Source organism: Anopheles arabiensis, chromosome 2, assembly GCF_016920715.1.
Source record: "Anopheles arabiensis isolate DONGOLA chromosome 2, AaraD3, whole genome shotgun sequence".
Classification (NCBI taxonomy): domain Eukaryota; kingdom Metazoa; phylum Arthropoda; class Insecta; order Diptera; family Culicidae; genus Anopheles; species Anopheles arabiensis.
This window is the reverse complement of record NC_053517.1, coordinates 49,737,696-49,751,846: the sequence shown is the minus strand read 5'-3', so window position 1 is coordinate 49,751,846 and position 14,151 is coordinate 49,737,696. Positions and strand designations below refer to the sequence as shown.

At 45.3% G+C, this 14,151-nt stretch overlaps 1 long non-coding RNA gene across 1 annotated transcript; it reads right to left on the bottom strand.

Moving 5' to 3' along the window:
* Positions 1–2,550: 2,550 nt before the first annotated feature.
* On the bottom strand, positions 2,551–4,641 carry LOC120898647. Its single transcript, XR_005738686.1, has 3 exons — positions 3,134–4,641; positions 2,850–3,056; positions 2,551–2,792 (listed from the first exon to the last, which is right to left on the bottom strand). It is a non-coding gene; the product is annotated as an uncharacterized LOC120898647 (long non-coding RNA).
* Positions 4,642–14,151: the final 9,510 nt, after the last annotated feature.

Here is a 14,151-nt window from a genome sequence, read left to right as displayed (position 1 = left end):
CTTGACATATATCAATAACAATTTTCCTCACTCCCCTCCACCGGACCAAACCAATCGGCCCTTGCTGGAGGCCCTCCGCTTGCGCCGTGTCTCGCTAAGACGGCGTCGTACCGCGTAAGCAAAAGCGCCGAACGGAGACGCCGAACGATGAATTGTTATTGTTATAGCGATCGTTTTGCACTATTTTTGAACAAAAGCATTTTAAAAACACACACATACAAACGCACATCGCGTGCAACATTGTATTTTTACTGCACCGATCGAGCAGCGGTTTATAAATCGGTGCGTGTTCGCAGTAGGGTCGTTTGCTGGGCCCACAACCGATGCAACTGAAACGGTGGTAGGGGTTGTAGGAAACCGCACCATCCTAGCGACCCAAAGTGCACCTGAACGCCGGTCAACCGCCGGTGTGGGAAACGAAACTGGTCCAAACTATTTTACGGATGAAAAGTGCCGTTCAGCCCCAGACCTACTTTCGGTGGCATTAATTAAGGGATGTGTGTGTGTGTGTTTGTGTGCTTCCTTTTGTTTTGGACACAAGATACTGTGTCCGCGCTGGCAGCAGTATAATAAGCCACTGTCCTATCAATGTGGTCTGTGTGCAAGCGAGAGGAAAAACGGAAGGGTTGCCCTGTGTGGGACACATACTGGTGGCAAATGCTACACTCCATTACTCGTCCGGCACACGTTAAGCGTTGTCAAAAAAACAAAAAAAACAAAAAAACATAACAAAACATGATAACAAAGCGTGTGCAGTATTGGTTGGATGGGGCTGTGGTGGGGTGGTGACCACTAGCTTTTTCACGCAAGCAATGGTAACGGCCGCAAGACACTACTTTTTAATTCGAGTTTTTTTGGTTTGGTCGGCCACCGAAGTTGGTGCCGTGCGCGCGATTCGCCTAGACAGGTTGCGACGCGCTGACTAACGGTGCCGCGGTATGGGTTTCTCCTCTTATGCGGCTGTTGGTTTTTGTTAATTTTTTCGGGCGGAATCTGGTCCACAGATGAGGGCGATATAGGTTGGAGATAAATAACACGAAAATGGTGGTGAAATTGACCAATTTTGCTAATTTTTTCCACCATTCAGCACACATTCACAACAGGGACACAGGGACGGGGAACGGCCATTAAGGTGGCCATTTGTTTTGCATTTTTGTGCTTTTCCAATTGACAGTAGGAAGCACTAAACCCTCGGCGCAGGAAGTTGTTGAATGGGAATCATTTGGTTGAGTTATAAAAAAAAACAATAAATCTTACTATTAGCGTTGTATTCAGAAAAAGGCTTTCCTGCAAGCGCAAGGCGAATTATAAAATATAAAATGGAAGTGCAAAAAAATAAAAAATAGATGAGCCAGTTCTACCTACCCCGGCGGTGTGTTGTTCCAATGCAACCAGGAACGGTTTCTTGCTGCGTTTACAGTATGCAAATTGTGACCCCCTCCTTCCCCTATCCCTTGGTTACCACCGTTGGTTGCCACTCTAGAACCCCAAGATGGCGCTATGCTTTTCCCGCTGTTTGCGTTTCTCTCGCAACTGTACTGTTGACACAACTGTCTCGCGGTGACGTGCTTTCGCGGTGCTGGCGGTAACCACCGTAAGTGTTGTGTCGCTAGCGTAAATCGCTCGGCACGTTGCCGGCACTCTCGCGCATTCATGAGAGCGGCTTGTGGGCTCCATCCAAGGAAGCAGTCGTGCATGGATGGTAAAGTTTTATGGTGGTTAGCAACACTGGGGTCAACCAAATGGAAACAGTTCATTGTGGCCAACAACATACTTTTAAATAGTGTTGACATATCCTGTTCTGTTGTGTCGGTTCTAAATGAAACACCCAACACATGCCTTCCCGTTACCTGGCTGGCCGATCGCACCGGCGATCTGTTACGGATGGTTATCGTTCAGGGGAAAAATTCTTCGAATACCAGAACGCTTCGATAAGGGGTAAATTTGGTCGAATGGTGTACCGGCACAATCACCGTGCGTCATGGCGATTTTTTGTTAGCCAAATTTCCACAACCTGAAACTCACCCCCCCGCTCCAAGTTACTGCCATAAATGTGTGGTGGTGTCTATGCGGGCGGGAGGTGGAGACGCACGGGCCAATGCAGCGAAAATGGACGAAAGCAAAACAACAGCCGAGATATGGTCGTAAAAGAAGATGCTGATGCTGATAAGGGCACCCGGTGTGTGTGGTACCGGGCCCGGTTCCGGAAGATGGTCACGAACTGTTGCGGTCTTTATGTTCGCTTTCCTGGGGTCACATTTGCTGTTTTTCGTTTGTTTGCTACCGCTACTACTCCGACCGCCTTTCTTGGGCCACGGTGCAAGTGGGTCATTGCCATCCACGAGCAATTGAAAGTAATTAATCCCGCGTTAATGCGAAGGGGGCTTAGTGGCTCAACGGTTTTTTTTGGTGAATTGTCTTAGTTTCCGACCAGCACCAGTTGCTAGGCCGTGGAGTGGACCGGTTATATTTATTTTCTTTTTATTAATTAATGGCAGTGATTAAATTGAAGCGGGAGCTATGAAATAAATCGTTTATTAGCCATTTGAATGTTTAATCATTTTATTATTTATGGTCTTTTGATCCAAACACCGTATCGTGTGTCTTGCCGACGTCATCAACCCTAACTGTACTGTGCCCGTCGCGTCTATACGTGCCGGTGCTGCATGGAATATGTATTTCTCGTTTGTCAAAACACTGCCAAAACAAAATTCATTGAAACGTTGCAAAAATTCGCCAAAAACATCAACACACGTGCTTGCGTAGTCCGCTCATCTTGTCCGAAAGGAAAGCTAAATCATGGAAACACATTAGATTTCGTAGATGAAGCGTGGCTGATTTATAATCACCACTGGGGCTGCTGGTGCTGCCTGTTGGACTACTTTGCACTGCGACCTACCACGAAGTAGTATGGCACGGCTAGTTTTCCACGCATAAATCACTGTGCGAAAACTGTGATTCTGCTGCGGTCAGCTGTCCACCGGCCACCCGCCGTGTCGTTAGCCTGATTTATAGGCTGTCGTCTGGACAGGCCGGGCAAGGAGGAGAATCTAGAACTGAGGAAAAAATAGGGAGAAAAAAAACAACTGTAAATTTATCCTACTCGTGTGTGTGTGTCTGTGTGTGTTGTCACCTAAACCGGGCTAGACCGCGAGAGCGCGATAGGCGAGCGCACGCTGACGCACCGGTTGCGCGCATTGCGCCAATGAGTGGCTGAAAGCAAGAGCCGCACTCATACTCACGCACACTAAAAAGTACACTACACAGCTGCGAAACTAATTTCGTTAATGGCGGAGTGGGAGAGCCTCTTCCCGTGCGGCATTTTGGAGGCACATTAAAGCAAACGAATAGCCGCGAAACTCTTGCGCGAAGCATTGACCGCCGAATGACTGACCCGGGGGTGTTGCTGGTTCCTCGGTTTCGATTTCCCCCAGATTCGAATGATGAAGTGCAGAACTGCTGATAGATGTTTGGCACTCACCCCCCTCACCTCACGGTCCTCTCTCCAGCGCCTCCGCAACGCCTCCGCAACGCAACGCTAGGCAAGAGGCTGCGCTGTATGCGTCCGCACTCAAGTATCAATTCGGGCGACCTTCAACTTTATGTGTGTTTCGGTGGTGGTATGCTTTTTATTGTTGTTGATGTTGCTGGTTGAATTTAGGAACTCTCGAATTTGTTGCGATTTTTTTGTTGTTACTTCACTCGATTTTTCGCTCCTTCCGCGGTATTATGTTGCCGAAATACGTTGCGTCCGTGCCGTGGAGTCGTAAATCAATTAGTGAGAGAGGAAGCGCGAAGAAGCGGGAGGAGGAGCTTGGGGGATCAAACAGTCTAGAGAGATAGTACGTCGTTATCCCGCGCGGTAGAATAGCACACGATAGAGTGCCGGTTTGGTCCGATGCGGAGATGATGGTGCTGCAGCGCAAAAGCGCAGCCTCGATCGCTCGTACGCCGCCTGGAATAGATCGAGCGAAGCGGGTTGAGCGGGTTGGTGGTGCGCATGAGTCAGCAGTGATCGGTGGAAAAAGTATCCAATTTCACGGAACACACGGACCCCGTGAAACTGGTGAAGGACTCGGTTTAGGGGTCTAGTTGCTAGCGCTCCTAGCAGATCCAAATGCCTTATACCGGGCACACGGTTTCGATATCTACATCCCTTAAGACAATGGTAATAAAAAAACGGTGCCGAATAGCTGTTTCTTCGACGTATGTGCTGCTCGTGGACCATGTTGAGTGCGGACACTAGGAAAGGGCTCAGCAACACCTTGCTGAGCGCATTGCACTCTCGCTCCGCCTTTGTCGTCTCTCCTAGGTTTCGACTCAACTCCGCTCCAAGCATAAATGTCAACCGATAGGAAAGCTGTAGGGATAGGGAGCACCCGGTCTGCTGGGGAGCGGTGTGGTGCCATTTACAACCGTTGTTACGAGGCGACAGTTGAAATTCGAGACATGTGCTCTGGTTTCTCTCGCTCTCTTGCGAAGGTTGACTGATAGGCGGCCCGATGTGAGTGCAGAGCGTTGTACTCGCGCTGAAGACCTGTCAATATGCACGCACACGTAGCCCTGAACCGGTAGAATGACTTCGGCTGTGGCGTAGCGCACGGAGAAGAATCCCACCAGAGAAGGGACCTGGGACACTTGGCGTGGAAGCAGCCAACGCGTTCAGCTTCTTCGCCCACGTGCTGCTCTCCCGGATTCCATTAGAGTTGGTGGGGTCCGATTGTTGTAAGCATCCGTAAGAATGGACAGGTTAATTGCGGTTTTATTCCCTAGACACTGTCCCATTGGGGAATGTCCATTAGAATGATACAACCAACAAAAAAATGTACATTCTCAGACTTTTTTAACGATTCTTCGGCGCGTAGTGCTAAGGTTCTGAAAGACCCGACACTTTGTGACACTTTTGATGTTGTTTGCTTTCATAGGCTTTATGATTTATGTACGATTGCTTGGCTCTCAACGCATTAGACTGATTTTATTCTTCGTTCTGTTTTTTTTTTGCAGGTTAGTAATGAGCGCATTAAACTCGACCGCTGCAGTGAGCAAGAAACGCGGATCACTAATTAAACTAGATACGATTGGTGAGATGATGTTTTCCATAAAATGATTCAACGCCTCCAGTCTAGTCTCGGGCGCCACATACACTCCCACAATGTGCTTCTGATTGGCGCCTCGAAACTTCGTGCACTCGACAAAGTAAGTGCTGCCCTTCCATACCTGACGGTTGCGGCTGCTGCTGTTGTGCCGTTTTATCCTGCGCGTCTTTTTTGTTGTTGTTACTGCAAAATAAGCATCATAAAAGTACGCACCGCCCGTATCACCATCGCGGTTCGTCGTTTTATCGCGACACTGTTCTTCTGGTTTTTTGTGCACCTTTTCCCCTCCATTCCCTCCAAAGCAAACAGTCAGTCAGTCACCGGCCGTCGTCGGCCAGTGCCCCATTGCCAGCAGTGTCTTGCGCGATTCTGAAGCATTATCATCGTTTCATTCGCCGCGAGATGGCTGTGTGACGCAGCAGTGTGTTTGGGGTAGATCATATGTTTCGCGATCGCGATGTCACCGAATGGGACCGACCAAAAAGGAAGCGAGGAGGAAAGAGAAAACCTGTGAAACGACACTGCTGCTGCTGCCGGTGCTGGTTGTGGCGATAACGCGTGTGCACGCGCTGGTTTCTTGAGGCTGTTTTTTTTTCTCTTGTCATGAGTAAAGTGCTCACATTTGTTCGGGCTGGCGGGCGCGTGTGTTGGTGCGGGTGAAGGTGGGCTGGATGAAACTCATGTTCAATCGAAAGGGATTGCATAATATTCACCGTCAACGGGGTTGATATGACCCGCCCAGGCACGGCGACGATTATTGAGGATGTATATGCTAATCAGATGGTCTACCCGTGCGCACCGTTGCTGCGTTGCTCGATGCTCAACCCAGAAACATTGGCAAACCTTACGAAATTATTATTTTTTTTTACTTTCTTCCTGTCGTGCCGTTGCGACGGCTTGCTGCTCCAGCCCCGAACACACAGTCTCGACACAGGGCACCTTCCAGTCGTGCGATTCACGACAATATCAGGAAGTCACGTGAGCCAACAGGTTGAACAGGTGGAACGAATCCCCGTACCTCTCTTTCTCTTTCCCTCTATCTGTGGGGAACAGTACCTCGCGATGTCGCGTTTGGGTTGCCGTTCGGCCCTTCCTTGCGCAAATTTGGTTATCACTTGTGCCGCAATTCATCGAGCAGCAATTTGCGCTCACTCGCCTGAGCATGGACATGGCGAACACGATTGGCTCTACGAGACACGGTCTGATAGGGCCCCATTTTGGCGAGGTTGCTTTCGTCCCGTACAAGACCGCTTTCGGTTGGGAGCAATCTTATCATCGTGCATGGGATCGGGTTGAAGTTTAGAGTTTATCTGCTTCTGTCTCAATCGGGGACAGCACAATCGGGGTTTGCACGCCGTAGGTGAAACAGTTGTTTTACAGCGTTTGTCATGTTCCTTCGCCATTTCGTTCCATCGATGTTCAATTGTAAAAAAAATCCTGCAAAGTAATTGAAAAGTAAGCAAAACAAAGAAGGAATATTAACATTAATTTGCCGTTCAGCTCGGCAAAGAATCTGAGGTTGGTTGAACAACTGCGTTGGAAATGGTAATTGAATAGAATTATGTGTGAAGTACAAGCTGCTGTTGTCAATACATTTCCTTAGAATAGATTACGGTCGACACTATTGCTAGAGTGATGGGATCTTTTACACCAGATTTGTTTGTGTTCGGTGTGTAATGATGATGATGTGTTTGAAATTAATTATCAGTATAGTGTTTTTTAGTAGATTACTTTTGCTGCTGCTCCTCACCCTTCGGTGTACAAGGGAATGCTTTGTTTTTCTTTCTAAAGAAATGTTTACTATCACGCATAAAGCGCCGATAAGCTGCCACCAACATCGTCGAGTTTCTGGCAGGGTTTCCCTCATCTTGCTCACATTGGGCGTACTCCGCAACAATTTCTCATACGCCCGTCCGTTTGCGCACGGTGCTGTGGAGACAAACAGTCTAATGCGTCAGTCGAAATTATTTTTCTCTCTCTCTCAAGTCTTCATGTCTCCATCTTTTCTTCTCTTCGTTCACGCACCATGTGAAGTTTAAATGCTATTTTTCAGTTATTAGCAGTTTTTCACTTTGCGTTTCGCATTTTCCACACAATCGTTAATTTGCTGTTTCGAAAAACCCGTGTCCGGGGTGGCCTTCGGTGGCAGCGCAAAACGAGGCTACACAAACAATGCGCCACGGGAGCTTGCAGCGAAGTGCGGAAGTAGCTGTGAAGTAAAGTAATTTTTCATGCGTTTTCTTAAATGTTTGCCTCAATTTTCTCCGTTACGATTACGCTAGACTACCGTTTCATTGCCTTTCTTTCCTATCCTTCTACACACCCCTGCGTAAACGTGCCTGCTAAGCGCGTCGGTGGGTCATCAAATTGCTCAGCAGGCCGCACCGAGACTGCCAAAAATAAATCGCCAAAAGCAACAGCAAAACCGGCTAAAAACAGATCGTGCATTGTCGGTGCGATACCATGCTGGAAACGGTCGCTTGACCTGGGATTTGACCGGTGAGCCATGAGGGAGGGGGAGGAAAGAAGGTAATGACACCGGAATGAAACGGAACGGAGTGAGTGATATAATTTAATTTTAGCACCACCATCAACCATTTGCACACCAAATTTTGTTTGTTTACCCGTTTCGCGTGCAAAAAAGTATCGGTAGAAAATTGAATTGCTATTGACTTGGGGCAAATTTTTGTTTGCTGTGTTTTTTTTTGTATCATCGAGTACAGCAGAGCAAGGTCTTTCAGAGGAAGGTTTTTTTTATTTGTATTTACAGTTTTGCGCAAGCAGAGTAGCGGACAGCATGACCTAGTTATGTAGTTTTTTTACAACGCATAAAAATGGCTTTTTGTAGGATTGAAAGCAGTTTTTCTTTATGTTTTCTTTGCCTTTTTTCTAAACAGATCTCTAAAAATTAGAATTCATTTTGAAGGAAAAGCACGTTGCTGTTTTATCTTTCCTTAGCACCCGGAGCGTTTAGAAACAGAACGCGCCACGGACCGCGATTCTGAACTACGGGTAGCGTCTGTTTGCTATTCAAATTGCCAAAAACGTGATTCAATGCCTTTACCAGCCAGTCGCGTTCGAACGCTCGTCCCTGCCCACCCGCGCACTGTTGCGTTGAGCTCGTGCGATCATTATTGAAACGGTGACTTAACACGGTGTTTGCCACTGGCCCAAACTTTGTGTCCCCCAAACTGGTGTTGGTGCACGATCGAGAGCGCTGGCAACAGTCGTGGCCAGCGATTGGGTCACCACCAGCTGGCCAATGATACCTATACACGCGCATTAACTGGCCGGCCGGTTGGCAAGAATGCTCAAGTGGTCCGATAAGCATGGCCAGAAAGAATGAAAGAAAGACGCAAGATCAAAACAACACACAAACACAACATCTCACCGGCGGCAAGAGGCGAACGCGCACGACGTGTTGGCATTGACCATGACAGTTTGGGTCGTCTGGGCGCTAGTGACGCGATCGCGGAAGAGATCCGCAAACGGCGGGTCGCGCTCTGCGACAGCTTAGGTGTCGAGTGAGTAGGTGTCGATGAAGCTGGTCGCTTGTTTCACTTCACCGATCGTCGGATTTATTTCGGTGATCCGTTATTTTATGCATTTCGTTTCGTTTTCGTCGACCTTTTCGGCCTGGTTCGAAAAGGGGAGCGAGCTGAGCTTTCTTAGTTTCGTACACGTTCTGTACCTTCAGCATATCTGCGCTATAGTGAAATGAGCTTATCATCTGTTAGGGGGTTCTTTGTACATATTCAACACCGGCCGACAACCCAAAACATGTGCTTGCTCGTTTGATAATGTTCGACAATATAAGAAAGGTCGGTCACCGTTCAACATGATCGGTCGCACGGCACCAAAGGAAGCCGACGACTGGAACATAAGAATAGAAATGAAATATTTGCATATAATGGTGCCGATTGTTTGGTATTTTTGACTCTGTGGATTGATTTTATTTTCATACCGATTGCATTACGTGAAGGTTTTGTTTGTTTTGTTTGGTTGGTTTGTTTTAAAAAATATTACGTTTGCAACAAGTGTTTCTATCAATTTGTAAGTATTAGACGCATAGGAGGGTTTTTTTTTGTGTGCGTTCAAATATTTGCTGACCGAATATTCACAAAAACCCTCTTTTGTTTTGCATGGCATCTGCAGTGTGTGGTAATTATGGGTGGGATGGGCACAATACGTCTGTAGAGGTTTGTACAAGCCCACTAGCCAGCTCAAGCATAACGTATGCCTCATAACTCCCGGTCTGCCTTCGCTTGAAATGTAGCAAAAAAATCGAACAAATCACCCGGTTATGGATTGTGTTGAACGAGACGGAACAAAAGCCCGTGTACCGTCTACGAAATATGATTAATGTGCAGTGAATGGTTGCAATGAACAAAAATATAGTCCGCCGTGACTGCATTCAAGGTATGGTCTGCGAGGGAAAACAAAGGACATCCCAAAATATGTTTGTGTGTGTGTGTGCGCGTGTATTTTTGTTTGACTGATGGAACAATGCAACCTTCTTAAACCGTACACGGGCGCATTTGAGTTTTTTGATCAAGCGAGATGAACAACGAATTGTTCTGCCCACTCATCTTCGTTTTTTCCACTTCTAGAAACGTTCTTGCCTCCCATTGTACCTTGACAATCCTGATGTGATTCTTTGTTATGATCGAGCGGGGACGATGGGGCGAATGAGGCGAAAAGGGTCTAGAACAGAAGAAATCAACATCATAGGTTCAGAATGAAAATGGGTGAAGTTTAAACGGCAACAAGCAGACAACCTTGGCTTTGGCAAGCCCCTTATCAAAGACCATTTGTAGAGATGGAATTTTGCTCTAGGGTTTATTACTGTGACGTAGGGTTATTGCAGAGCATGTAGTTATTTTGTATGCAACATTGACCGGCATAAGCAACTTTGTTTTCGATTTCCAATGCACTTTGTCGTAGTATATACATAGTAAAAATAGATTCTAGTGCAATCGTGTCTAAGACTTCCGTAATTCTGCACTTACAGAATCACAACGCACTAGCACATGTCGTTGGTAAACAGTGTAGTCCTTCCTTGAAATGCAGTACAGTGGCATTATATCCTTGAGATGCTCGTAAACTCTTTCGTTGTTCATATGCAGTTATGTTGACTTTATCCGTAGGTGATTGCCACTGTCCGAGTCGGGACCACCGAGTAGCAAAGTGCTGTACTCCACCACACGAACAGCACGATCCTTCTTTGTGCGTTCGATGAAAGGAAATTTGTTTGACAACATCTGGTTACAGGACGTCGTCCCCTGTTGTCTCCACTGGACAGAAGATCGATCGGTGGTGATTAATAAAGCAAACTGTGGTAGCAACTGTTTTTATTACTTGCTCCCTTCGTGTCCGTTACATGCTCCGTACGGTTGGTATACTGAATGTTTACTCCTACATCTGTTGCAGAGTTGCCCTTTTGCTGAGTGAATGACAAATGTAAATGTTACTGCTACGTTACTTGTTTTGCTTTAACAGTTGCGCTCACATTCGAGATTCTTTGTATGGATACATCTTTGTGAGTAATAGCCGATGGATCGCATAGATTCTGAAGATAATAATATTGTTCTTAACATTTCCTAAACATAAAGTTTCTTGTAGCTAAATTATGGTTCTATGAAAGACTCTCGGAATATTATTCTTGTTATTCTTTTAGGAACAATAACCGTTGTCGGCCAAGGTCTGCCTGTGCCACTAGTGGACTTGGCGTTCAGCGACTTTTTGTTTACCCATAGCTCGATCGAGCGTATGAGGGCACGGTCCATTTGGGGCTTGAATCCATGACGGACACATGTTGTTAAGTCGAACGATTTGAAGACTTACCACGAGACTCTCATTTTTAACAATCTCTGAATCTTTAACTACCAATTTATTCCAACGATCAGTAAGTAAGTCATCTATGTTTTGGATCTATGCAGCATATGGTTTCGATGGAATCAGCTCCATCAGTTTTGGAGGAAATAATCACCATGCAGTCGTTGCCGCTAAATTTTGACTCTAACTCACCTATTTTTGTCTCGATTGCCTCAATTTTTGACAGTACGCATCAATTTTTGTCTCTATGGCATAAATTTTTGACTGTCACTTTATTTTCAAAATTGAACGTAATTTCTGAGCTGTGTGTTCCAAAATTAATGAATTTAAGTTAAGTAGTTATTAATGTTATTGATATATTTAAAGTGAATTTAACAATTGTTAATGTACCAATTTTAAACTAAACTAAACTAATGTTATTGATATAGTTGACGTATAACAATTTTCAGGGGTAAACGTAAATTCAGGACTTAAATTTTCAGGGGGTGGTTTTAGAGAATTAGAATTTCAAAAAGCACTAAAACAATCAAATTACTTGTAATGTTTCTTTGATGTAAAATTACAATTGTCAAAAATTTGCTCAAATATCTTGTAAAATTATCGTGATTCTACAAGAGTAAAAAATTATGACGACGACTGTAATTGAACCGAAAAGGTAATAATACCATTTTTCATCATTATTTTCCTTAGATTCAAGCGTATTTACAGTCAAAATCCAAGCAAAAAATCACGAGTAAGGCACTATAAGTCACATAGAGCATACACCACACGTTCAAAACTTCTGTTAGTCATGTTTTGAAGCAATTCTAGCATTTCGTAACAGCACTAAATTGGCCAAACATCCTAAACACTTTCTGGCGTATCGAACATTCGCTCACGAATCGAGAACATTTTAGGCAGTAAAACAGTTTGAACCAGCGTAGCAAATGATGTTCTAATAAAGTCCCAAATTATGAGATCACGTACGACCCATTTTGGGAAGTTGTGGATGTGTATTGTTTCGGCGTGTGTATTAATTTCCCCTTGATATCGCACATGTTCTCCAGAATCTCTCTCAGCTGGGCTACTATCGTTTCAAATCAAACATCAATTCTTTCGCCAAACACACTGACCTCATTCGGACTTGAGCGTAAGCGAGTAAAAATGATGCTCCATAAATGTCAAGCGACCGCTCATAATTGAAAACATGCGTGCCACAATCACCGGCCAGCGACAAATCCCACTTAATCGGGACCACCAGTGTAGGGGTTGTCATTCCCAGCACATGCTAACGAAGCACATAACCTCCACGCTTTCTGGCGGGATTCATCCGATGTCACATTAGTCATCGTCATGTTGGTCATCATCCGCTGTTGGCTTTATTCGATCGGATCACAGCATCTGAACAAATATGTGTTTTTGCTTACGAGGAAATCGATATCTTTTGTTGACTGTGTGCCATATTTTTATTTCACATAGAGCAATGTAACGTAATATCCAATCATTTCAGCTAGGCATTCTGTCGCTGTGTTGTGATTTACTGTGAGGCATCATGCGTCTCCATCTATGAAGGCATATGATTTATAACAAACCACACGCTTTACACTAACCCCACGGTAATATTTGTTGGTTTTGAAACCCTTTAAACCCTTGATTTGATTGTTCTTTCACCCCAAAAGTAATGTGATGTTACTCTGCAGCGACGAATTGTTGTCTTCCGATGAATGGCACCGAAAACTCTACTGCTATATACATTTTTTTCCAAAACAACATCTCCTTATACCTTTCATCGGAAGCAACGGGTCATAAAAAATGATATCTGTTTTATGTCAGACTGTTTGTACTTTGCTTGATGTTTTTCATTACACCAGAGTGACCCACAAAAAGAGTAGACGTTGACCTTTACCGGGCTTCGACCTGATTTTGTAACTTTTGTTTTCATCCTGTTTGGTATCGATTTGTCATACCCGTCCATGGGAGCCTTGGAGCGCTCGTATTACACGAATCGATCATGACATAAATATTGACAAAAACAATTGCTTCTTTGCGTTCCTTGGTGTGATCCTTTCTTTCCTTATTTAACTGCAGCACCAACATCTTTTACCAGCCATGTATCGACATATGTCCATCAGTCCACATCAATCCTGGGGGGTGTGTTCGTCACCACTTGCCCAGCTTTCGAAGGTAAACCCTAGCTTCTGCCCAACTTTTGTTCTCTTCGAACAGTATCGGTGTCTTGTTTTTACTTCTTTGAAACGCCTTTCATCGTGCGGTTAAATTGATGTTTACTTTAAAAGCACCCTTCGATCAATGGAAAATGTACCTTCCCTTGCAGGTACAGCTTTTACGATGGATGAATCGACAGATTGATGATCGGTTGTGATAGGACGAAACAAATGTTGATCGCTTCATCACCTCCACTCCGGCTTCTCGTCCTCACCATTAAATATCGGCTGCCTTTGTTTCGCCACCATGCACGCCACGCATTTGACATTTGTGTTGATGGATTTTGCAGTTGCAGCTGCCACAGTGGTGTGCAATGCAATGCTCATTGAATGTGGCCAGCCAGCGATGACAGGGCACAATTTATAACACTTTACCCGAAATCTCGAGCCCTGCGTTAATGACTTTCCTTTTCGCGGGATACATTCAGCTACATTTGCAACAAGCATTACTTTCCGATGGAGTTTTTGGAGGTCTCACTCCCCGCTTGCCCATCTATCACGAGCGTAATGCATTGTAATGGGTGCGTTAAAGGTACGGGTACTACTGGATCGTCCCATGATTGCGATGGTGACATTCGCGACCGCGATGGACGGCAATTTACACGCATGTTTTGCTGCAGTTTAAGCTGCGGCCACTTAAATTGGAACCAACGGCCGCCAAGCTCGGTGTGCTCGGCGTGCCTGATGAAAAAACCGGCAAAATGTGCTGCAAGTATTACGCCATCCTTCACCATGATTGAGGGTTTGGGGGACTGGCGGGTGGCTGACCAAGAGACGTGTAAATATGCGCATGAATTATGTTTTCTCCGGCCACTTTCGGGAAGTAGTCCGTGTGCCTGGCCGAACACAGAAGCGTGGGTTTTAGGGCAACTTTTTTCACAGGCTGCAAAACTGGTAAACAAATTGTTGAAAAAGATGAAAATAACTTTTTTGATGTTAATTGTGTATTGAACCTCAAAAAGCTTGTAGTTTTTGGGGCAATATTTACTAAAATACAATCACATTGTGACTCAGAA